This window comes from Oryctolagus cuniculus, chromosome 2, assembly GCF_051225735.1.
Source record: "Oryctolagus cuniculus isolate XC-2025 breed Fujian yellow rabbit chromosome 2, ASM5122573v1, whole genome shotgun sequence".
Lineage (NCBI taxonomy): Eukaryota > Metazoa > Chordata > Mammalia > Lagomorpha > Leporidae > Oryctolagus > Oryctolagus cuniculus.
In genome coordinates, this window is record NC_142868.1 from 100,175,986 (window position 1) to 100,202,957 (window position 26,972).

Below are 26,972 nucleotides of genomic sequence, written 5' to 3' on the forward strand. Positions count from 1 at the left end.
CCTCATTTCAGCTGAAACTCCAGGCTTTGGGTATGGCTTGGGAAGACATTGACATGTCATTGTCTCTGATTTTCCTCTTTCTACTCCTATACCCTTTACACACTTCACAGGCCATCACTGATAGAAGCTGCCGCACATACCTGAAGCCAAGTGTCTACAGAAATGGAGACCTTGTGCTGGGTGTGTTTTTCCCCCTTTACTACATGGAAGTGGAAAGAGACATGACCCGGTTATCTTTTTTATTGAAGCCTGACTATAAAGTGGCTGCATCTTGGTAAATTCAAGGGTGTGTGTAAGTGTAAAGTGTGGTTATGCCTTCACGTGCATCTATGATTGTACCTGTGTATTTTCAATCCCTCTTGAGAATTCTGAAAAGTGTGGAAAGAGTAGAGAAATGTAGATGATGCAGGTGAATGAAGGTCATCCACCTTCTTTCTCCATACATGACTTTTTTATTTTCTATTTGTTCTCCAATCCTTTAGAGGCAGATGAGAGTAATCAGTATTTTTGTGCTTGTGCATTGACAAGATATCTCTGATCAAACATTGTGTTCTTATAATGAGTGAGAGTGTTGGAACCACAGGATCCCTACTGCTAGCACTCATGGAAGGGGTACATAGGAACCCTGAAACACAGAGAACCTTAGTTGAGCTCGATGTTAGGAACAAGGGGCTCACTCTGTTGTCTCTGCTGACACAGCCATTGTTCTAATGTGCCTGATACAGAAGCCATGGATGTCTGAGATTTCCCACCCTAAAACACCCTGTCCCGCCACTGATCAATAATTGGGTCTTACTGAAGCCATTTGAGTCCTTGATCCTGAAAATAAGAAGAAAGGGAATCATCTTCCAAAAGTAGTTGCTGGCTGTCTCTGGGTTCCTACTGATTTATTTCTCCAAGAACAACAGAGAAACTGCATTCATTCTGAGCTTCACACCTGTGTAGAATGTGCTGTTGGTAACTGGGTTACTGCAATTATGCTTGATGAGTGGGTTAGCAGCAGACAATCTGTCTCTGCATACCTTATTTGTTACAACAGTAGAGTGTGATTCTCAAATGTTCAATAAAACTACCTGCTCATGTGTCTGGGAGACTGGGGGGCAATATACCATCTGTTTAAATATGTTGGTATTTTCTTGTCAGTTTCTTTTGGAATTTGACACTTGTCACCACCAGGTTGCCTTACACTGGAAGGAACTGATAGTGTGGATTTTAATTTTTGAGGAATAATTGCAGTCTTGTAGTCATTCCTAACCTGTGCCTTCACATTACCTGGCACGTCTTGCTATATCATTTTAAGTTTTCTCAGCCCTTTTTATTTTCTCTATTAACCAAAATATAAAATAGAACATTTTATGTAAAACATGCATTTTAATTCTCTAGATATGTGGTAGCTACTGATTGTTTGTATTCAGTCAGAGATATGGAGACAGGATATGATGATCTGAAGGTGAAGGGATATCTAATGTGAGGTACTCTGGGGAAAGTAAGGACCAGCCTCATTCAGGAGCACAGGGTGAAAGCCTTAATATATACCACAAATTTAGAGGACAAATTTTTTACCCTGCCTCTCGTCTTCCAGCCCAAGATATATCTGGCCATCCTCATTCTATACAGAAGTGGGACAGTCACCATGTGTTTCTCACATCCTAGAATATTCTAAGCCTATACCTAGGAAAATCCTGATGTGTACTCAGACTCAATTCTTCCTCAAAAGGCTTCCATACCTGACAGTATATCACAAAAATATTTTCTTACAACTTATGGATGTTATTGTTATTGTTTCCATGCCTACTAAGTCTCATTTTCTGTACATAAGCCATGTTTGTTTACCCAGTTTTGGGTATTTGGGATGCTGCTAATGTTTCTGTGATGTCAAGTAATATACAAATGCTAATTTTTATTTAATAGTTTGCATATTTCTCATATAATTAGGGAAAATTCTAGGATCATGGGGTATGCTTCTTCATTGAGTTTTTGGTACTACTTATCAAATACTTGCTGATAAATCAGATTTCCATTTTTACATAAAAAGATGTGTGAGACAAGAAACATGTGACTGGGTTTTTGAAAAAAGATTAATTTATTGATTTATTTACTTATTTAGTTGAAAAACAGAATGAGAGATGGAGAGATAGAGAGAGAGAGAGAGGTTGTATCCACTGGCTTACTGCCCAAGTGGCCATAGTGATAAGGGCAGGGCCAGGTTGAAGCCAGGAGACTAGAACTCCAACCTGGTCTCCCACATAGGAGCCCAAGTACTGGGCCATCCTGAACTGTTTGTCCAGGTTCATTAGCAGGGAGTGGGAATGGAAGTGCAGCAGCCAAGACTTGAACCAGTACTTCAACATGGGATAGTGGTGTTGCAGGAAAAGTAAAGTTCATTTGTAATTTGTTCAATTGTCTGCTTTTTGCACATCTACATCAGAGTTAGAAAGAAGGGACTTGAGGTTTTTCTGTAGCATGTGATCATTTTCTGGCTCTATCCTCTTATGATAATTCTGCTTTGCCTTAGTAACCTCAAAGCCAAATTTCCTGTCAAGTGAATTGACTCATTGTTGATCTGGACATACAGTTCAATGCTGTAAAACACTATCTTTTTTACAGATGTTTAAGCCATGATTTAACATTTTTCCCTATTACTAGCCTTTGGTGAGGTGTCAGACATCCAAATGTCATGATGTAAAGCCTCTTCTGATTCTGGGAACGACCCGCCCTATAGCATACCACATCTACAGCAATATCATTGAAATGGGCAAATTTTGATAGCTCTCCAACCTCCATAAAATCCTTGTAGATCTTGTCATTGTAGCTGGCTGAAAATATGACTTCATTCAATCTCTCCAACTGTTTAATATTGTGTGGTGTAGGGGCCTGCACTGTGGTGCAGTGGGTTAAGCTGCTACCTGCAATGCCAGCATCCCAATATGAGTGCTGGTTCAAGACATGGCTGCTCCGCTTCTGATCCAGTTCTCTGTTATTGTGCCTGGGAAGACAGCGGAAGATGGTCCAAGTGCTTGGGCTCCTGCACCCATGAGGAGATCCAGAAGAATTGCTCCTGGATCCTGCTATCTGCCTGGCCTATCCCTTACCAGTCTGGCCTTTTGAGGAATGAACCAGCAGATGAAACATATCGCACTCTCTCCATCTCTCTCCCTCTCTCTATCTCTCTCTCACTCTCAATCCCTTTGTAACTCTGTAGGTCAAATTAATAAATCCTTAAAATGATGATGATGATGATGATGATGATATGTGGTATCATATCTCCAAACTCGATCTGGCCTCTCGTCTTCCTTGCCTGCTGTGACTGTTGTTACCGCCTCTATCAATGCCATCGTAACTGCTTTCCAGAGCTCTCAGCACCCTAGGATAAGGCCATTCAACCCCACAACCTGACTTAGTCACTTACAGAAGGGAGATGAGTCAGTGATAGAGACCAGGAGAACTGAGGAGGGCTGTTAGCCTCTAAAAGGGGTAGGAGGTGCTTCTTGCTACCATGAGAGTGCCTGCACGCCTCCACACATGCAGTCAGGGCCCAGACTTTCTTACTTTGTTACTTTACAGATGTTTTTTCCATTGTGTTCAGAGAAGATACATGGTATGATTTCAATTTTTTTAATTTGTTGATCTTTGTTTTATGGCCAAGCATATGGTTTATCCTAGAGAATGTTCTATGCATTGATGAAAAGAATGTGTATTTTGAAGCTGTGAGATAAAATGTTCTGTAGAAATCAATTAGATTCATTTGTTCAATAGTGTAGACTAGCTCTGTTTTTTCTTTGTTGATTTTTGTCCAGGTAATCTGTCCATTGTTGAAAGTGGGGAGTTGAAGTCTTCCAACATTACTGTATTAATTATATCTCACTTTAGACCCATTAATATTTGTTTTGAATAGCTGGGTGCTTTAGAATTTGGTGCATAGCCATTTACTATACTCACATCTTCCTGTTGAAATGATCCCTTAATCATTATATAATGACTTTTGTCTCTTTTAACAGTTACTTTCTTAAAATTTACTTTGCTATTATGGCAGTCATTGCTGCTTTTTTTTTAATTGCCATTTTCATGGAATATCTTGTTTCTGTCTTTGCATTTTCAGTTTGTGTGTATGTGTGTTTTGTGATGTGGATTTCTTGTAGGCAGCATAGATGGGTCATATTTTTTAATCCATTTTGCCAGTCTGTTTTATTTAATTGGAAAATTTAGTCCTTTTGTGTTCAAGGTTATTACTCACAAGTAATTATTTCATATGACTATTTTTGTAAATACCCCGATTATTTGTATGGAACTTCTTTGTACTTCTGCTAGGAGGTTTTCTGCCTTCACATGCTTTCATGCTGCTGACTATGCATCTCTGTTTATGTGTGTAGAACAGCCTTAAGTACAATTTGTAAGACTGATGAGGTGGTGATAAATTCTTCCAATTTTAGTTGTCTTAGAAGGTTTTATATCACCTTCATTTATAAATAAGAACTTTGCTGGCTACAGTATTCTGGTTTGACAGTTATTTCTTTTAGGACTCAGCCAATAGCATTCTTCATGAGAACTCTTCTGTCAATCTAATTGGAGATCCTATAAAGTTCATCTGAAATTTTTCTCATGCACATTTTATGATAGTTTCTTTTTATTTTACTCTTGAACATTTGACCATAATGTGTTATGGTGAAGATTTTTTCTGATTATGTATATTTGGGATTCTATGTGCTCCTTGTACTTGGATGTCCACATCTTTCTCCAAATTAAAGAAATTTTTTGGCTATCATTCCATTCAATAATTTTTAAACTATTATTTTTTCCATTCTTTCAGGAACTTGCAATGCACTTATCATTTGTTGGTGTACCAGAGATGCAAAAAACTGTTTTTAGGCTTTCTAATTTTTTTCCTTTTGTCTGAGATATTTTGAAAGTTTTTTCTTCTAGTTCAGATATTCTTTTTCCTCCTCATTGTGTCTATTTTTAAAGTTTTACACTGTATTTTTAATTCACATACTATATTCTACATTTCTAATATTTTGATTTAATTTTTCCTTAATATTTCTATCTCCCTGAAGAACTTCTCCTTCATTTCATACACAAAACTCTGTAATTCACATAATTCTCCATATTTTTGAGTAATTTTATAATCATTCTCTTGAAATCCTTTCAATGATTTCATCAATCTCCTGGTCTTCACAGTCTAACATAAAGTATCATTGTGCTCCTTTGGGGGAGTCATATTTTCTTCTTTGTTTAACTTTCTTGTACTTCTACATTTATTTTTGATGTGTCTGGGGAAATCTTCATTGGTAACTCCTCTGAGGGCTTTGTTCTTGTAAATGTACCTCTGTGGCTCAAAGGAATTCCTGCTCCTTCAGTGGATATACATAGGTGTGAGCTGGGTGGGGTCTAGGTACTCTGGCTAGAATTTTTGGGTGGGACAAGAGTCCAGAGTGACACTCAAGTTAGGTATTAAATTTCCTCTGTCACTGGCAGGGAAAAGGGGTGATCATGCTGCTGGTGTGTTCACAATCCTCTTCTACATCCTCTCAATCCTTCTCTACATCAAAGTGAAGCAACTGCTGAGGGTGAGCTAACTATGCTTGTGACATGACCCATGCATGTACCCAAATTGCACAAAGGATCTATGTTTTCTTTAGTGTGATTTCTGTGCCTTCCAGGAGTTCCCACCCAAGGACTCAGGGAGTTCTGGGCTTCTAGAATCAGATAGGGTGACTGCCCATGGACTCAGCCACATTCCACACACATTTTTTTTTAACTTTTATTTAATGAATATAAATTTCCAAAGTACGACTTATGGATTACAATGGCTTCCCCCCAATACCGTCCCTCCCACCCACAACCCTCCTCTTTCCCACTCCCTCTCCCCTTCCATTCACATCAAGATTCATTTTCGATTATCTTAATATACAGAAGATCAGCTTAGTATACCTTAAGTAAGGATTTCAACAGTTTGCTCCCACACAGAAACATAAAGTGAAAAATAATACATGATTTTTTTTAAATGATGATGAAATCAGATCAGACCTATTGTCGTGTTTAATCCCAGTGAGAGTCAAGTTGGGAATTGATAATTGCTTTTTTTTTTTTTTACAGAAGATCAGTTTGGTATGCATTAAGTAAAGATTTCAACAGTTTGCACCCCCATAGAAACACAAAGTGAAATATATTGTTTGAGTACTCGTTATAGCATTAAATCTCAATGTACAGCACATTAAGGACAGAGATCCTACATGAGGAGTAAGTGCACAGTGATTCCTGTTGTTGACTTTACCAATTGACACTCCTGTCTATGGCATCAGTAATCTCCCTATGCTCCAGTCATGAGTTTCCAAGGCTATGGAAGCCCTCTGAGTTCGCCGACTCTTATCTTGTTTAGACAAGCTCATAGTCAAAGTGGAGGTTCTCTCCTCCCTTCAGAGAAAGGTACCTCCTTCTTTGAAGACCTGTTCTTTCCACTGGGATCTCACTCACAGAGAACTTTTGCCAGCGTGTCTTGGCTTTCCATGCCTGAAATACTCTCATGGGCTTTTCAGCCAGATCCGAATGCCTTTAGGGCTGATTCTGAGGCCAGAGTGCTATTTAGGACATCTGCCATTCTATGAGTCTGCTGAGTATCTCACTTCCCATGTTGGATCAGTCTCCCCTTTATTTATTCTATCGGTTAGTGTTAGCAGGTACTAGACTTGTTTATGTGATCCCTTTGACTCTTAGTCCTTTCATTATGATCAATTGTGAACTGAAATTGATCACTTGGAATAGTGAGATGGCATTGGTACATGCCACCTTGATGAGATTGAATTGGAATCCCCTGGTATGTTTCTAACTCTACCATTTGGGGCAAGTCAGCTTGAGCATGTCCCAAATTATACATCTCTTCCCTCTCTTATTCCCACTCTTATGTTTAACAGGGATCACATTTCAGTTAATTTTCAACACTTAAGAATAACTGTGTATTAATTACAAAATTAAACCAGTCATATTAAATAGAACAGATAAAAAAACTACTAAGAGGGATAATGTATTAAGTTGTTCATTAACAGTCAGGGCTATGCTGATCAAGTCACCGTTTCCCATAGTGTCCATTTCACTTCAACAGGTTTCCTTTTTGGTGTTCAGTCAGTTGTCACCGATCAGGGAGAACATATGGTATTTGTCCCTTTGGGACTGGCTTATTTCACTCAGCATGATGTGTTCCAGATTCCTCCATTTTGTTGCAAATGACTGGATTTCGTTGTTTCTTACTGCGGTATAGTATTCTACAGAGTACATATCCCATAATTTCTTTATCCAGTCTACCGTTGATGGGCATTTAGGTTGGTTCCAGGTCTTAGCTATTGTGAATTGAGCTGCAATAAACATTAGGGTGCAGGCCGCTTTTTTGTTTGCCAAGCTAAATTCCTTTGGGTAAATTCCAAGGAGTGGGATGGCTGGGTCGAATGGTAGGGTTATCTTCAGGTTTCTGAGGGATCTCCAGACTGACTTCCATAGTGGCTTGACCAGTTTGCATTCCCACCAACAGTGGGTTAGTGTCCCTTTTTCCCCACATCCTCGCCAGCATCTGTTGTTGGTAGATTTCTGAATGTGAGCCATTCTAACCGGGGTGAGGTGAAACCTCATTGTGGTTTTGATTTGCATTTCCCTGATTGCTAATGACCTTGAACATTTTTTCATGTGCCTGTTGGCCATTTGGATTTCCTCTTTTGCAAAATGTCTATAGAGGTCCTTGGCCCATCTCTTAAGTGGGTTGTTGGTTTTGTTTTAGTGGAGTTTCTTGATCTCTTTGTAGATTCTGGTTATTAACCCTTTATCTGTTGCATAGTTTGCAAATATTTTTTCCCATTCTGTCGGTTGTCTCTTCACTCTCCTGTTTCTTTTGCAGTACAGAAACTTCTCAATTTGATGCAATCCCAATAGTTGATTTTGGCTTTGACTGCCTGTGCCTCCCGGGTCTTTTCCAGAAACTCTTTGCCTGTGCCAATATCTTGAAGGGTTTTTCCAATGTTCTCTAGTAACTTGATGGTGTCAGGTCGTAGATTTAGGTCTTTAATCCATGTTGAGTGGATTTTTGTGTAAGGTGTAAGGTCGGGGTCTTGCTTCATGATTCTGCACTTGGAAATCCAGTTTTCCCAGCACCATTTATTGAATAGACTGTCCTTGCTCCAGGAATTAGTTTTAGATCCTTGATCAAATATAAGTTGGCTGTAGATGTTTGGGTTGATTTCTGGTGTTTCAATTCTGTTCCATTGGTCTATCCATCTGTTTCTGTACCAGTACCATGCTGTTTTGATTACAACTGCCCTGTAGTATGTCCTGAAATCTGGTATTGTGATGCCTCTGGCTTTGTTTTTGTTGTACAAGATTGCTTTAGCTATTCGAGGTCTCTTGTGCCTCCATATGAATTTCAGCACCATTTTTTCCAGATCTGAGAAGAAGGTCTTCGGTATCTTGATTGGTATTGCATTGAATCTATAAATTGCTTTTGGGAGAATGGACATTTTGATATTGATTCTTCCAATCCATGAGCATGGAAGATTGTTCCAATTTTTGGTATCCTCTTCTATTTCTTTCTTTAAGGTTTTGTAATTTTCATCGTAGAGATCTTTAACGTCCTTGGTTAAGTTTATTCCAAGGTATTTGATTGTTTTTGTAGCTATTGTGAATGGGATTGATCTTAGAAATTCTTCCTCAGCCATGGCATTGTCTGTGTATACAAAGGCTGTTGATTTTTGTGCATTGATTTTATACCCTGCTACTTTGCCAAACTCTTCTATGAGTTCCAATAGTCTCTTAGTAGAGTTCTTTGGGTCCCCTAAATACAGAATCATGTCATCTGCAAAGAGGGATAGTTTGAGTTCTTCCTTCCCAATTTGTATCCCTTTAATTTCTTTTTCTTGCCTAATACCTCTGGCTAGAACCTCCAGAACTATATTGAATAGCAGTGGTGAGAGTGGGCATCCCTGTCTGGTACCAGATCTCAATGGAAATGCTTCCAACTTTTCCCCATTCAATAGGATGTTGGCTGTGGGTTTTTCATAGATTGCTTTGATTGTATTGAGGAATGTTCCTTCCAAACCCAGTTTGCTTAGAGTTTTCACCATGAACGGGTGTTGTATTTTATCAAATGCTTTCTCGGCATCTATTGAGATAATCATATGGTTTTTCTTCTGCAGTCTGTTAATGTGGTGTAACACATTGATTGTCTTGCGCACATTAAACCATCCCTGCATACCAGGGATAAATCCCACTTGGTCTGGGTGGATGATCTTTCTGATGTGTTGTTGCATTCTATTGGCGAGAATTTTATTGAGGATTTTTGCATCTATGTTCATCAGGGATATTGGTCTGTAATTCTCTTTCAGTGCTGCATCTTTTTCCGGCTTAGGAATTAAGGTGATACTGGTTTCATAGAAAGAATTTGGGAGGATTCCCTCTTTTTCGATTGTTCTGAATAGTTTGAGAAGAATTGGAGTTAGTTCCTCTTTAAATGTCTGGTAGAATTCAGCAGTGAATCCATCTGGTCCTGGGCTTTTCTTTGTTGGGAGGGCCTTTATTACTGTTTCAATTTCTGTCTCAGTTATGGGTCTGTTTAGGTTTTCGATGTCTTCTTGGTTCAATTTAGGTAGGTTGCATGTGTCCAGGAATCTATCCATTTCTGATAGGTTTCCCTGTTTGCTGGCATACAAGTCCTTGTAGTAATTTCTGATGATTCTTTTTATTTCTGTGGTGTCTGTTGTTACATTTCCTTTTTCATCTCTGATTTTATTGATTTGGGTCTTTTCTCTTCTTTTTTTAGTTAGTTGAGCCAATGGGCTGTAAATTTTGTTTATTTTTTCAAAAAACCAGCTCCTCCTTTGGCTGATTTTTTGTAATTTTTTTTGGATTCAATCCTGTTGATTTCTTCTCTGATTTTTTTTTTTTTTTTGACAGGCAGAGTGGACAGTGAGAGAGAGACAGAGAGAAAGGTCTTCCTTTGCCGTTGGTTCACCCTCCAATGGCCGCCGCGGCCGGCGTGCTGCGGCCGGCGCACCGCGCTGATCCGGTGGCAGGAGCCAGGAGCCAGGTGCTTTTCCTGGTCTCCCATGGGGTGCAGGGCCCAAGCACCTGGGCCATCCTCCACTGCACTCCCTGGCCACAGCAGAGAGCTGGCCTGGAAGAGGGGCAACCGGGACAGAATCCGGCGCCCCGACCGGGACTAGAACCCGGTGTGCCGGCGCCGCTAGGAGGAGGATTAGCCTAGTGAGCTGCGGCGCCGGCCTCTTCTCTGATTTTAATTATTTCTCTTCTCCTACTAGATTTGGGTCTGGTTTGCTGTAGGTTTACTAGATCCTTGAGGTGAATTGAAAGCTCATCTATTTGGTGCCTTTCCAATTTCTTGATGTAGGCACCTATTGATATAAACTTTCCTCTTAACACTGCTTTTGCTGCGTCCCATAAGATTTGGTATGTTGTGCTGTTATCCTCATTTTCTTCCAGAAAGTTTTTTATTTCTCTTTTGATTTCTTCTATGACCCATTGTTCATTGAGGAGCATGTTTTTCAATCTCCATGTGTTTGCGTATGCTCTAGGGATTCCTGAGTTGCTAATTTCCAACTTCATTCCTTTATGGTCTGAGAAGCTGCATGGTATGATTCTAATTCTTTTGAATTTGCTGAGACTTGCTTTATGGCCTAGTATGTGGTCAATCCTAGAGAAGGTTCCATGTACTGCTGAGAAGAATGTAAAATCTTTAGCTGTAGGATTGAAAGTTTTGTATATATCTGTTAGATCCATTTGGGCTATAGTGTCGTTTAAATCTACTGTATCCTTGTTGATCTTCTGTCCTATTGATCTGTCTATTTCTGAGAGTGGAGTATTGAAGTCCCCCAGTACTATTGTATTGGGGTCTAAGTCTCCCTTTAAGTCCGTTAATAAATCTTTTAGATAAACTGGTGCCCTGTAGTTAGGTGCATATACATTGATAATTGTTATATCTTCTTGTTGTATTGATCCCTTAATCATGATATAGTGTCCCTCTTTGTCTCTCTTAACAGTTTTTGTGGTAAAGTTTATGTTGTCTGATATTGAGATGGCTACACCCTCTCTTTTTTCATTTCTGTTGGCATGGTATATCTTTTTCCAGCCTTTCACTTTCAGTCTGTATGGATCTTTGTTGGAAAGATGTGTTTCTTGTAAGCAGCAAATAGATGAGTTTTGTTCCTTAACCCAATCAGCCAATTGGTGTCTTTTAACTGGATAGTTCAGGCCATTGACGTTCAATGTGACTAATGATAAGTGGTAACTTTGCCCTGCCATTTGCCAAAGATAAGTTCTAATATATGCTTGGAATTCCCTGTGATCTTTTGCTGTGAGCTTTCCTTCCTTGGTTTCCTTCCTTTACCTTCTTTCATATTGATGACTGTGTTTCTGTGTTTCTGTGTGTAACACATCTTTAAGCATCTTTTGCAGGGCTGGACGAGTGGCAACAAATTCTTTCAATTTCTGTTTGCAATGAAAAGTCTTTATTTCACCTTCATTCACAAATGAGAGCTTTGCAGGATATAATATTCTGGTCTGGCAGTTTTTCTCTCTTAGTACCTGGGCTATATCTCGCCATTCCCTCCTAGCTTGTAGAGTTTCTGAAGAGAAGTCAGCTGTGAGTCTGATTGGAGATCCTCTGAGAGTAATCTGACGTTTCTCTCTTGCACATTTTAGGATCTTTTCTTTATGTTGCACTGTGGAGAGTTTAATTACAACGTGTCGTGGTGAGGATCTCTTTTGGTTGTGTTTATTAGGGGTTCTGTGAGCTTCCTGTACTAGGATTTCTCTGTCCTTCTCCAAACCTGGGAAATTTTCTGCTAATATCTCACTAAAAAGGCCTTCTAATCCTTTCTCCCTCTCCATGCCTTCAGGAACTCCTAGCACCCGAATGTTGGGTTTTTTAATAGTATCCTGTAGATTCCCGACAATATGTTTTAGATTTCTAATTTCCTCTTCTTTTCTTTGGTCTGACTGTATCCTTTCCTGTTCTCTGTCTTCTAAGTCCGATATTCTCTCTTCTGCTTCACCCATTCTGTTTGTAAGGCTCTCTATTGTGTTTTTAATTTGATCTATTGAATTCTTCACTTCAGTCACTATCACAGTTTCCTGTTGTACTAGTTGTTTCATTTCATTTTGATTCCTCCTTAATATTTCATTTTCACGAGAGAGATTTTCTATCTTGTCCATTAAGGATTTCTGTAGTTCAAGAATTTGTTTTTGAGAACTTCTTAATGTTCTTATCAATTTTTTGAGATCTGCTTCTTGCATTTCTTCTATGTCATCATCTTCATAATCTTGAATTGGGGTGTCTTTTTCATTTGGGGGCGTCATGGTGACTTCCTTGTTTTTATTATCTCGGTTTTTGCGTTTGTTATTTGGCATATTGGAGATATTTGGTTTCTTCACTGTGGTGGTTTTTCTTGTTATACTATGACTCTAGATTAAGTGGACTATCTGTTTTTGATGGAGCCTTAGGGCTTGAGATGGTGTAGCCTGAGAGCTCTGTTTGGTGTGCCAAAGGTGACACTTCCAGGTTAGGCATGGTAAATCTCTCTCTCTCTCTTTCTTTCTTTTTTTTTTTTTTTGATTCAAAAGGGAAGTAATTCCGCACAGCTGAATGAAGTTGAAGGTAGTTAGCAGGCAAATGATATACCCACAGGAGCCAGAGATTGGAAGCTCTTTCCCAAGGACCACACAGGGAATCTGTTCGGCCCTCAGAGTGGGCTCAAATTCTCCTTCAGTCTCCCACTGGGTTGCCAAAGTTACGGAATTGTAGCGTCTCTGGAGAGTACTCACGTGAATTCCGTGAGTTCTCTCCCCCACCGTCTCTTTTTTCACAGTCTCAGTTCAGTAGCACCACAAATTTACGAGGTCCTAATCTCCTGTTAATTCACCCCGCCCCGAGTCAGGTTTTTCTGCTAGGCTCAGGGCCGGTGCAGCCCTGAGGTCACTCTGCTTATGACATATGTCCAAGATGGCGCCTGCTCTTTGTCTTGCTCGCCCTTGAGAGGTGAGCGGAGAGAGAGAAACCCGTGTCCGTACCAGTCACCTTTTTTTTTTCTCTCTCTCTTCCAGTTAGCCTGGTGAACTTCCCCCCCCACCGGGGACGTTCCCTCTAGTCTCCTCTCTCCGCTTGCCTGCCGGTGTCTCAGGCTATTGAGGTTTGGCTCACCTCGCGTTCCAGTGCTGGTGTGTTGAGTCTGCCGCTGGTGTCCCGAACTGTGGGCTCCCACGCTCTCCACGCAGGTCCGCTGTGAATCACGCGTTCCGGAAGAGTTTCTTCTGCTGTTTCCTCCCCTACTCTTCCTGCAGTATCTCCACTTTTATTAAACTATCTCTCCCCGGACTATCAGTGTGCTCCCTTCCTATTCCGCCATCTTGCCTCCTCCCCCCATTCCACACACTTTTGAGTTTCCTAGCCTATGCAGAACTCACACAATAAAAGGATTCCCACAGTCACAGGGTGCAGGACTCCCATAGTCACAGCATTCAGGAGATCTTCTCTCTTCTCTGCAATCCTCCCCATTTATGAAGCAAGCCACCCAATTCCCAGAGCCAGCTGCCTGCCCAACAGAGGTCAGTTGTTTCTCAACCTTGGCTAGATGAGTCCAGTGCTTTGGTGGGGGTCAGAGAGGGAAGCAACACATCCTCCATTCATGCAGTTAATTGTGCACCCTGTCCCCCATCAGCTCTCCATCCCAGACTCAAAGTTCGGGAAGACCACAAAGTTCTTCCTCAGACAAAATTCATCAGTGGTACACAGGGCAACTGCAGCATCCAGTCACCTTATTCTGGGAAGCAATCCTTTCATTTCTAATGTAGGACTGCCTTCAGGATTTCCTCTAGGTCTGGTCTGGAGGTTATGAATTCTCTTTACTTTTGCTTGTCTTGTAAAAGTCTTATTTCTGCTTCACTTTTAAAAGATAGTTTTGCCAGATGTAATATTGTAAGTTCTTTTCTTCCATGATCTTGAATATATCATTCCATTCTTTTCACACCTGTAGAGTTGCTGAGAATTCTGCTGTTAGACTATTAGATTTTCCCTGATAGATAACTGACAATTTTGTCTCATGCCTTTAGGGATCTTTCACTAACCTTGACTTTTGCCAGTGTGTCTATGCCTTGTAGAAAGTTTCTATTTGTTGATTCTGGATAGGGTCTTTTGAGCTTCCTATATTTGGTTGTTGATATTTCCTTCAAAACTTAGGAAGTTTTCAACAATTATTTCATTCGGTAGTGTCTCAACATCATTTTCCTTCTATTCTCCTTTAGGTATCACTTTAATAGGAATATTTGTTCACTTAGTGAAATTATGCATATTCCACAGGTTTTCTTTATCTAAGATACTTTCTTTTTATTTTTGCCCACTTTATTTCAAATTTCAAGTTCTCAGGATCAGAAATTCTTTCATTGACTTGGCCTATTTTGTTGGTAAATTTCTCAATTGTGTGTTTTTTTTTTTAATTTGGATGACAGAACCTTTTATCTCCAAAATTTCTGATTGACTCTTTAATAATTTTTTTCTCTATTTCATATTTCTAATTTGTATCATGCACAGTTTTCCTTGTTTCTCTGAGTTGACTATCTGTATTTACTTTTATCTCATGTGATTCATTAGGATCATTATTTTGAATCATTTTTTAGGTAATCATAGATTTCTTTCACATCAGAATCTACTTTTGGATAGCTATTGTGTTCTTTTGGAGGTTCCATGCTTCTTTGCCTCTTCACTTGCATTATGTTCCTACACAGGCATCTGTACATGTAATGGAATGGTTTCTAATTTATGGAATACCTTTTGTGGGACAACAGGGTTCCACTTGTGTAGTTTCTTTGACTTTATCTGTAGGTAACCCCAGAACTCTAACCTCCAAAGGATTTTTACAGGTCTAATCGATATCAGTAATTCTATGTGTCCCACAATGGTCCTGTCTCTTACAGTTCATTGAGGTAGTGGTTGTATTTTCTAATGGATGAGGGCTTCCAAAGATGTGTGTCTCCAGACCCCAGAGACTTGTATGTCATTTTCACTAGGGTTTGTGGTGATAGTAGCCACATTTCTAGTCTGTTATGCACAAGAAGGGCTGTCCTACTATGTCATCAGACAAGCCTGAGTGATGCATGTGCTTCTGGAACCGATAGTTGTAGACCTGCAATTAGTGATGTGGATGGGAAGTAATACTGAGTAGTAGTAACACTGGGACTTACAGCACCAAAATCCTCAGCCCCATCTCTTGTAAATATAAAAGGAGACATTGCTCAGTTCCTACAGAGTGAACACAGGTCATTGTGGGGATTGACAGGTGTGGGTCTGGAACTCTGAAGTGTAGACAAGATTTCCCCTGACTCTGAAGATTACATAGAAATGACTTTGAGGATTGTAATGCTAACAGTCACAACTCTGGATCTGCAAGACAGGATAGGTATCTTATCCATGAAGCAAAATAAAAACATAGATTATGCTGGGACTGTGTACTGGCAGCCGGGGTCTTGTAGCAGTGGAATGGAGACAGAGCCTTCATCAGACCCTGCATGAAAGGCATAGGTGTTTCCAAGACTTATAGAGCCAATAGTAGCAGTGAAAGAGCAGCAGGATACTGTAGAGACCTTACCCATATAAAGCTATGTATCAAGGAAAATCCAATAGTCTAACAGCAGAATTCTCAATAGAAACTCTACAGGTGATAAAAGAATAAAATGCTATATTCTAGATCTTGGAAGAAAATTTCTTATATTCTGAATTTCTGTTAAGATGAAATGAGGATCCTGGTAATTGGAGAAGTCCTCACTTTGTTAGATTACAGTTATATATAGTGGAAATAGTAGTAATGAATACTGGTAATGCAGCCTATATCAGGGCTTTAGTAGAATATGGAAAATAATTCTACACATCTCATTTTGAAGCTGATGATTCTTACAGATTTTCTATCGCATTTGTGCAGGATCTAAAGTTTAATACCTTGCATGCCTTTACTAGGGAAATAGAATTATGCTAATCTTCTTCCAGCTGAACGCAAGAGCTACAAATAGCGTAGAAGAGAATAAAATTTTTTCCTACAAAAAGAAAAATCATCACAATAAGAGAAAATGATGAAAAATAATGTTCTTTATTTCTCCTTCAATTAAATTAAATTAAATATTGGGTAGCTCTCACTAGTCTAATTTTTGCTCTGGATATACTTAGGGTATAACAAGATTGCAATAGGAACTAAAAATCTTTCTGGTTCAAGTATTTATATAAAGGCAACATTTCTTTAGGCAAAAGTATAAAAATTGGAATTCCATAAGTAAAAATTATATACACAAGATTTTTTTACAATAGAAACACTAATTTTTCCTAAATATAAAATTCTGCCATTTGGGAACTGTATAAAAATGTTTCATAAAAATTTAATATAAATTTCATCACATACTATTATTAATCCCAACATCAAAATATAAGAATCAATGCAGATGAAGTAAAGTATGATTGGATAAATATGTATAGCATGACAAAATTTATTAAGAAGAGTTTTTATAAGATTCAAATTATAGATGGAATATAAAAAATAGAAAATACTCAGACCAATTATAAGGAAAATACAAAAGAATCATTCTGAGAATGATAGGACATCCATAATCTTGGACACATAGAGTGTGATTACTCTTATTAAATTCCAAAACGAGCTCATGATTTTGGTGAAGATACCTAGAAAAATTCAGAGAACTTTCAAGCATAAAATGTGAGTTGATGAGGATAATTCAGTGCAGAGAAAAAACTGTAAACTAAATAAATGTCATGAATTCTCTAACAATGAATTAGAAGTCCTGAATCAAATGTTCATTTTCAAGGTAAATGTAATTTAGCAAATCTGCAGTCCTCAGTTGATATATTACAATATAAAATTATAGGTTGTAACCCTGAAAAATGATTCAGTATGGTTACAGAGGATATCACTTCCCAGTGTTTGAACAAGTAGCAATGTAGGTATCATATAAACTATTCAAGAACTAAAAGAGAATAAAAATGCTTTCATATTAGTTTCTGACTTCAAGGAGAGATGGGTTCCCATATTTTGATAAATAAAGATTTTTCTAAAGAGTTAATGAAGATGAGTGTATGCATGACACACTTTGTTTCTCAGGAATCAAAATCCCATTTCAAGATCTTCCAGAGAACTTGGAACCTAAGTCCTGCCATCTCAATGTGCAGTGCTGGAGGATCACTGAATGGAAGCCTGAGTATGCCATTGCAACTTCAGGGCTTGGTTGGGGGTCTTCCCTGAAGTCCATGATCTGACCCTTCTCTGTAATGCTGCCCCTCTACCTAGGTGGTTGTGGAAGAACTACCAGTATGTGCTGACCTTTCACTTTGCCATACAGGAAATTAATAAAGACAGACACCTACTCCCCAATTTGTCTTTAGGCTTCCAGTTCTACAATGCTTTTTCCAGTGATCAGTTCACCTGTGGAGCACTCTGAGTTGGCTTTCTGGAGACCATATACTTCTCCCTAATTACACTTGCCAGACACAAGAAAAATCAGTTGCAATTATTGCTGGAAGTACAGCAGCATTTTCTGCTGAAATTGGAATGCTGTTGGAGCTCTACAAAATCCCACAGGTAAATGTGCTGTGAACTCTGTAGAGAGATATTTGAATCTCTCTCATTACCATTTTCTCACCTCTGATGAATGAGAAATGTGGAAGCCAACTATACATATCACACCATGGTTTAAAAGAGATACCCAGGAATCTCCAGCATTGTGAAATTATTAACAGGTGAAAGGAGAGTAAGAAAGGGAGTGAGGAGTGGTTATGGAGATCTTTCACTCAGATTACCAGAAATATTGACTGTAGAACACTCAGAGCTCTGTGCCTCAAAAGAGCTACCCATATCATAGAGGAATATTCTATCCTAGGATAGGGCTATCTACAGAGGTATGTACAACCATTTCTGGTTTCCCTTGAAGGCAACATTGAAAATCGGATCTCCTCAAAGATACTAACGAGTGACTGAGGTTAAGTAGTTATTTAGAGTAGTGTTCATTGACTGTCTATCCAAATCTGACTTACATCTACCCAAGCAGATTTCTTCACAAGTGTAACAGCAAATGTTTCATTTGCAACTCTTCATATCACAAATTGTTTTTATTTGAGAAGTAGAAAACAAAGACAGCCAGAGACACTGAAATAGTTGGTTTACTCACTAAATATTCACCATAATGCTTATTTAGCTATATATTGCAGACTGAAATCTAGGAAGTCAATCTAGGTCTCCTATTTTAGTATAAGGATCTTTTTATTTTATTTTTACTTTATTGACAGGCAGAGTTAGACAGTGAGAGAGAGAGAGACAGAGAGAAAGGTCTTCCTTCCGTTGGTTCACACCCCCCCCCATGACTGCTACGGCTGGTGCGCTGTGCTCATCCGAAGCCAGGAGCCAAGTGCTTCCTCCTGGTCTCCCATGCAGGTGCAGGGCCCAAAGACCTGGGCCATCCTCCACTGACTTCCTGGGCCACAGCAGAGAACTTGACTGGAAGAGGAGCAACCGGGACAGAATCCGGCGCCCCAACTGGGACTAGAACCTGGGGTACCGGCGCCACAGGTGGAGGATTAGCCTAGTGAGCCACAAGCGTTGGTATAAGGATCTTAATTTAATCAAGCCACCACTACTGCCTTCCAGGTTCTGTATTCCTGCCAAACACAGATCACAGTAGCATAGGAGAATGTGGGGCTTTAAAACTATTTTACCAAAAATCAAATATGGCAATTTATTGTGTTCTTCATGATAAATTATATTACATTTTAAAACTAAGTTAACTCCAAATTTTTTTTTTTGACAGGCAGAGTGGACAGTGAGAGAGAGAGAGAAAGGGCTTCCTTTGCCATTGGTTCACCCTCCAATGGCCGCCACAGCCGGCGCGCTGCGGCTGGCGCACCGCGCTGATCCGATGGCAAGAACCAGGAGCCAGGTGCTTTTCCTGGTCTCCCATGGGGTGCAGGGCCCAAGCACCTGGGCCATCCTCCACTGCACTCCCTGGCCACAGCAGAAGGCTGGCCTGGAAGAGGGGCAACCTTGACAGAATCCGGCGCCCCGACCGGGACTAGAACCCGGTGTGCCGGCGCCGCTAGGCAGAGGATTAGCCTAGTGAGCCGCGGCGCCGGCCCAGTTAACTCCAAATTATTAAGAGAATAATGTACTAAAGATTTATTTCTCTGTTGGAGTTTATGTCCCATACTAGTTGCTGGGGGAGTAGGCTCTGGTCCACAAGTCTTACAGGGTGAGGATAAGGAAAAAACAGCTACCTTAGTGATACTGCATCCAAAGTTCAGGCATTCCCAGTGCAAGACACTAAGAACACATAGGAATCTCATCCATTTTAAATGCTATGAATAAAGAATCCATTTCTTCTAAAAGTGGTTGACTTTGGGAATGTTTTTTTCTGTGTGTAGAATGAGAGAACTGAATTATCTCCACAGCAGTCACCCTGTACTCAATAATTTTCTGCTCACATACTTCTCTTTAATGAATATCTTTCACCCTCCCCAACAGAGATAATTCCATATGCCACTGAAATGATAGTCATGATAATTATTTTTTTTATTTCAGCTAACATATGGCCCATTTGATCCCATGCTAAATGACAAAGACCAGTTTCCATCTCTCTACCAGATGGCTATCAATGATAGTTCTCTAGTTTATGGAATGATCTCCTTATTGCTGAATTTTGGCTGGATGTGGTTGGCACTCTGTATCTGATGATATGAAAGGAGAGTGGTTTCTTCAAGATCTCAAAGCAGAGATGGTAAAAAAAGGTCTCTGTGTGGCTTTTGAAGTGAAACTTCCTGCTACTAAGAGAATGTTTGCATAAACTGATATCAGTTTCTTGACTAGGCTCAGAAGTTCATCTGCAAATGTCCATATACTATATGGAGAAGTAAGGAGCCTCATCAATGTGGACATTGCAGGACCGTACTTTTTAACCACAGGGAAGGTGTGGGTCATGGCAGCAAAGTGGGATATTGTCATACATGAGACATACCACATGCTACATTCTTTGCATGGGGGCTTCTCATTTTCTCCCCACATGGGAAAAATTCCTGGCTTCAAACATTTCCTAAAGACAGTGAGCCCTTCCCAATACCCAGAAGACTTCTACCTGAGTAAACTGTGGCTCCACATTTTTGACTGTTTACCTGCGGGGTCACTTTGTGGAAAAATTGGAGTGTGCCCACCAAATGCTTCCATTGAGTTTTTCCCTGGAGACATTGACATGATGACCATATCTGACTCCAGTTATTTGGTCTACAATGCTGTGTATGCAGTTGCCCATGTCCTCCATATTATGCTTTTGGAGAAAGCAGAAACAGGATCCCCGGGAGATACAGCCCAGCCTATGCTTCTTCCCTGCTGGGTAAATATACCTCAGAACAGGACATGTATTGAGCACCTGATGGCATCAGATTGGTTTTATGTCAAGATCATTAAGATCCAGAATAATAGAAAATATTGTTTCACATCACCCTAGTTATTGATATCACTGTAATTATTATTTGTATTTGAAGAATTCTGACAATGGGCTAGGAATTCAAATTCTGTAATGACATTATCACAAGGATTTTAAAGATTTATGTTTTACTTATTTGAAAGACAGAGTTACAGAGAGAAGAAGAGAGACAGATCAAGGGGGTGGGCAGAGAATCTTCCATCTGCTGATTCACTCCCCAAATGGCCCCAGTGGCTGGGGCTATGCCAGGCAAAAGCCAGGAGCTGGAGCTTCTTCTGGGTCTTCAATATGGATTCAGGGACCCAAGCACTAGTGCCATCTTCTGTTGTTTTCCCAGGCACATTAACAGGGCATTGGATCAGAACTGGAAAAGCCAGGTTTCAAACTGATGCCCATAGGGGATGCCAGCATCAAAGGTGGAAGCTTAATCTGCTATGCCCCTATAACAATATTTTCTATTGTAGGATGATATGCTGTAAAATATTCTAATACAACTAGTGACAAAGCATAAGAAGAAAAACTTGATTAAAACTATTCATTGGAATGCAGGCAAAACCAGACAATATGGCCTGTGTACCATATCTTACAGCAACAACTTCATTTATATGTATATGTATGTGTGTATATACATACATATATACATACACACTGTGAACTATTCCCTCTATGAGAAATTTGGGGGGAAAATATAGCTGGATTCTAGATAATACCTATATTGATTTTGAGAAATCCAATGATGTTAGGCATGACTACATTTAGAAAATCTGCAACCATCAGGGATAAAAGACTGACACCCCATTGTTAAATGTAAGAATTCTGAGGATATACCTAAGCACAAGGTATGCCCCTTGGGTTAAAAATTAACTAGTCTGGATTTTAGTCCTGTATATTTTAATCCATTACCTACTTATAAAATATATTTAGAATTTCCTGCCTGAACATAGAAGGGAAAAATAAATTTATCAAATTTGTTGAACCAAATGAATTTAAAGCCTGTATAAAAGAAAATAGGCATATGTAAAAATTCACATCATGAGCAGTACTTCTCCATATAATTTCTATGCTTACATATAATAATAATCTTTCATATACCATTTGTACTTTGCTTGTATATTACTTAGAAAAGTAAGTGATTTTGTCAAGTGGTCTTTCAAAGATAAAGTATAGATTATTTGGGATTCATCTACTCCAATTCAATGAAGATATAATAATAGATATTTAAAGAAGAAGACATTAATTTTATCCCATAGCATATGTCATGAGACCCAGAAGGTAAAAGAAAACACACATTAATAACATCCTATCATCAACAGATTTGAAATTTTGTTTTTGATCATACAATGTACTCTGTAACAACAAAAGATATGCCTATTTTCTACAAAAAGCAATTCAAGGGTAGAGAGAGAGAAAAAAAACTCTGTTCATTATATTCAAGCTAAATAGATGTATAAAAATTATAACATACGGACATATATATCATAGAATTTTATAAGTCTGGACCTACTTAAACTATCAGCAATATCCAGTTTTTAGAAAATATTTATTATGAAAATCTTTTTATGGATTTTCAACTCATCTATCTGAAAGACACTAATATTTAATTCAATTATATTACATTTCAAATAGTATACACATATGCATATACCTGTTATACCACCACCATAATGAAGGTATTTAATATATAAATCCATGTTGTGTCCAAATGGAAGAATTAGGGTTAGTTTCCACAAAGTCTCAACTAAAGTTCCATGAGGGAGTTTTCAAAGATCCCAAAAGTCACTCTCTAGGCCACACTCTACAATTTTTCTGATTGGAATAAATACTCTCTATTGGGTTTGTGAAGTAAAAACCATCTACGAATTGAACCCATGTGATGGTGACAAACCAAACAAAATGTAAGCCTCTATAAAAATCTAAAAACTGTTAGGGAGGAGGAAAATGATTCCTTAGTACATATGCACTCCCTGCTACTCCTTTGAATTATCTCCCTCTTTCCAATTATGTTTGTCCTTCACCTTCATCCATTTTTAAAGAAAATAAAATTTACTAACAGTGCTGGGTATGACATATCCTTCCATGAATCAAGAGACCATATGGCACAGTATGATGTCCAGAACATTGGAAATTTTCCTGGTGGTCTTCAATTGTTGGTTAAAATTGGAGTTTTCCTCCAAAAGTCCACATGAGCAAGTCTTGGTCATCAGTGAAGAGATGATAGAATGGCCTCTTGCGTTCAAAGAGGTAAGATTCTGTATCAATGTTGAGCATATATTGGATGATCTGAATAGATTACTGAGACAAGATTAAATGTGACACTTTTAAACTAGGATATACTTCCCATTTCACATCTCAGCTTCAAAATATATGGTATTATACATATTCTGAGCTAACATGTATAGAAAGTGTAATTATATATATGCTACTGGTTTTTTTTTTTTTTTTTGGTTGGGTCGTACATATTCATACAACAACTGAGCAAAAGGAATACACAAAATTAATGAGTAGAGATCAAAATATAGACCTAAAGATATTAAGTATGTTCTCCTTATATTCTGAAATCCTTAATCATATATGATGTAGGTACTCATTATTTTAATATACTATGAACACAATTGAATTGAGTTGATGTTATTACCTCTGTATATATTATTCCAATTTTGATTTTTAATTGTGCATGCCATTCACTCTTCAATATATGTTGTACATAAATCTCAAAGCTTTGAGCATTTCTGTCATCTTTTCACAACTGGACTATTCCAGACAATATTTTGTGTGATTTATATAATATCATTTTTTGCATCTCAAATGACTTAGTAGTTTCCAGAATCTATGCTCTATCTAAACTAAGAAGCCCAGAAGTAAAACAAAATCAATCACAATTTTGCATATGTTGAAGACCTTCCAATGTAAAAGTCAAGCAACACACTGATAGGTTTAGTCATAGGCTGGCCTTCTATTAGGTTTCTGATCATATACACAGGTGATAAGAATAAATTCAAAGAGGGAGGCCAGCGCTGTGGCACAGCGGGTTAAAGCCCTGGCTTGAAGTGCCAGAATACCATATGGGTGCAGCTTATGGTCCTGGCTGCTCCTCTTTTGATCCAGATCTCTGCTGTGGCCTGGGAAAGCAGTAAAAGATGGTCCAAGATGGGAGACCCGGAAGAAGCTGCTGGCTCTTAACTTTGGATCAGTGCAGCTCTGGCTGCTGCAGCCATCTGGGAGTGAAAATAAAGGAAAAATGATGGATGGAAGATCTCTCTTCTTTGTCTCTACCACTCTCCGTAACTCTGTCTTTCAAATAAATAAAAATAAATCTTTAAAAAAAATTCAAAGAGGGGATGGCATTTTGCCATAGTGAATTGAGCCACTTCCTGTAACACCAGCATTCCATTTGGTGTTGGTTCATGACCCAGCTGCTCCAGTTCTAATTCAGCTCCTTATTAATAGCCTGGGAAAGCAGTTGAATATGTCACAAGTACTTGTGCCTTTACCACCCATATCCAAGACCCTAAAAATCACCTGGCTCCTGGCTTTGGCCTGCTCCAACTTGAGCTCCAGCTATTGTGGCCATTGGAGGAGTGAACCAAAAGTTAGAAAAAAAATTTTTTTTAAATATTTATTTATTTAATTTGTAAGTCAGAGTCACACAGTGAGGGAAGGAGAAGCAGACAGAGAGGTGCTCCATTTGTTGGTTCATTCCACAATTGGTCACAATGGCCAGGACTGTGCTGATCCAAAGCCAGGAGCCAGGAGCTTCCTCTAGGTCTCCCATGCAGGTGCAGGGGCCAAGGACTTGGGGCATCTCCCACTGCTTTCCCAGGCCATAGCAGAGAGCTGGATCAGAAGTGGAGCAGCCGGGATTTGAACCTCTGCCCATATGGGATGCCAGAACTGCACGAGGCGTCTTTATCCACTTTGCCACAGCACCAGCCCCAGAAAATCTTAATCTTGTCCCTCTCTCTCTGTAACACTCAAATAAAAAAGAAAAGAAAAAAGAATAAACTGAAAAAAAAATTTTCAAAAGAGGTATACCAGTTATAATAAAAATTATACTTTCCTTACTGTGAATATAATTCAGCTACTTGATAATGACAATAATAATGTGACAAGCACATATAAGAGATTCTTGTGAATTTTTAGTCCATTACTTTTACGTTAAAAAGAAAATAAGAGCAAATTAAGGAATAGAAATAGACTGAAGATCATTCAACCAACCAGAAGAATTTTAAAGCAGATGGTTGTATCTAGAGCTACACCTTCAAAATTTATATATACATAAACATATACTAATATATATTACCTATATACTTATATATTACTTATCATCAGGAAAATATAGTTTAGAGTTTCCTAATAATCCAGTTCCTGATTATGAGTTTGTGGAGTGAAGCACTAGATTGTGACTCACATTGTCTGTCCCTCTGGGTTTCCATACCTATTTTTTAAAATTAAATTAAAAAAATAATTCTAGGATCAAAAATAATTTCAAGATCCTGCCACTTACTCACATAATTACTAGAACATGTACAGTATCTAGACACACAGTGGAAAACTTGAATAATCAACAAAATTGAAGAAACAATGATTCAGAGTTTTATAAAAATCCAGTAATGCATATATATAACTTTACATATATTATATTTACATATGTATGCATATATTACCTTGAGGAGAGAGAATGATTAACCTTGGCTAGCATAGCGCTAAGACACTATGTACATAGGTTTCCAGGACACCTATAGAATGTTGTGGGTGATGATCTCACAATGAAAATTTAAATCATCATGGCCATCAGTTCATAGAGCTGGGAATGGTCTAGAATAGATGATTAGTGAAAAAAGTGAGCTCCATTAATTCAAAGATGAAACAAAAAAATTAAATTTCCCAAGGGAAACAATATCAAGTTCCCTAAAAGTTCTTAAAATCTAAAACAAAACAAAACTAAAAGTCGCTGCTAATGAGAGAGATGGACCTGACCCAAGATTATACTCAGATACTGTGAATTAAAATTTGCTTGGACAAGTTCCAGATTTTAGAATATTTATTTCCAAACACTGATAAAGCAAATGGAGTCTTCTTGAAGTTTTTGGTGCTAGAACTGGCATAAATTAGGTTATTGATTTTTTTGATGGTTATAATACATTCAAATGCAACATGAAAAATATAAAAAATGTGTCCCTTCCCATATACATTGTATTTTGACTATTGGCTGTACCAATGGCAAATCTGGTAGATGCAGAAATAGCAGCACAAGGAGGTATAATAGAGATTAAAATAGTAATAAAATTATGTTTTAAAATATGGAAAAATATAAGGAAATCTTATGCAGTTTAATAATCTTAAAGCTTAGACAGCACTGTCAATAAAATGAATGGAAATTTTAAGGTGAATGATCAATTTTGAGTCTCTAAAAAGAATGAAGCTGTAAATCAAATGTGTCCTCAGTAATGTGTGAACTGTCTAAAATTTTTAATAGACCACAAAAAGGGAGGTTGTTAGGACAATGTGTAAAATTTTGAGTGAATTCATGACATTATAATGTAAATATCCAAAAGAATGACCATAAGTTTACAATGCTAAGATTGGCTTCCACATGGATATTGATGATACACACAGTTGGAAGTAATAAAATGAAAGACAAAACAAAAAATAGAAATCTGGCACACATAGCAGGTAAAATCATGCTTGAGGGGCTGGCACTGTGGTGCAGTGGGTTAAAGCCCTAGCCTGAGGGTCTGCACTGTGGTGTAGTGGGTAAAGCTGCTGCCTGCAATGCCAGCATACCATATGGTTGCCAATTCAAGTCCCGGCTGCTCCACTTCTGATCCAGGTCTCTGCTATGGCCTGGGAAAGCAATAGAAGATGGCCCAAGTCCTTGGTCACCTGCAACTGAACCGCATGGGAGACCCAGAAGAAGCTTCCTGGCTTTGGATCTGCCCAGCTCCGGTCATTGCGGCCAACTGGGGAATGAATCAGTGGATGGAAGACTTTCTCTCTCTCTCTCTCTCTCTCTCTCTCTCTCTCTGCCTCTGCATCTCACTCTGTGTAACTCTGACCTTCAAATAAATAAATAAATCTTTAAAAAAGAATTTAAAAAGCCCTGGCCGGAAGCACTGGCATCTCATTTGGGTGCTGGTTCTAGTTTCAGCTGCTCCTCTTCTGATCCAGCTCTCTGCTATGGCCTGGGATAGGACTAGAAGATGTCTTAAGTACTTGGGCCTCTGCACTCATGCAGGTGACCTGACGAAGTGCCTAGCTCCTGGCTTCAGATCGGCACAGCTCTGGCTGTTGTGCCCATCTTGGGAGTGAACCAGCAGATGGAAGACCTCTCTCTCTGTCTCTACCTCTCTCTGTAACTGTCTTTCAAATAAATAAAATAAATCTTTTAAAAAAAAATCCTGCTTAAATTGCTGTTAGAAAGAATGAGTATTTTAATGTGATCTGTAAGTAAAAGACAAATACATAGA

The 26,972-nt window shown here is 38.8% G+C and overlaps 1 pseudogene; it reads right to left on the bottom strand.

Moving 5' to 3' along the window:
- Positions 1-2,396: 2,396 nt before the first annotated feature.
- The window catches only part of LOC149127938 (N-alpha-acetyltransferase 50 pseudogene), a 32,743-nt pseudogene continuing 8,167 nt past the window's right edge, over positions 2,397-26,972 (bottom strand).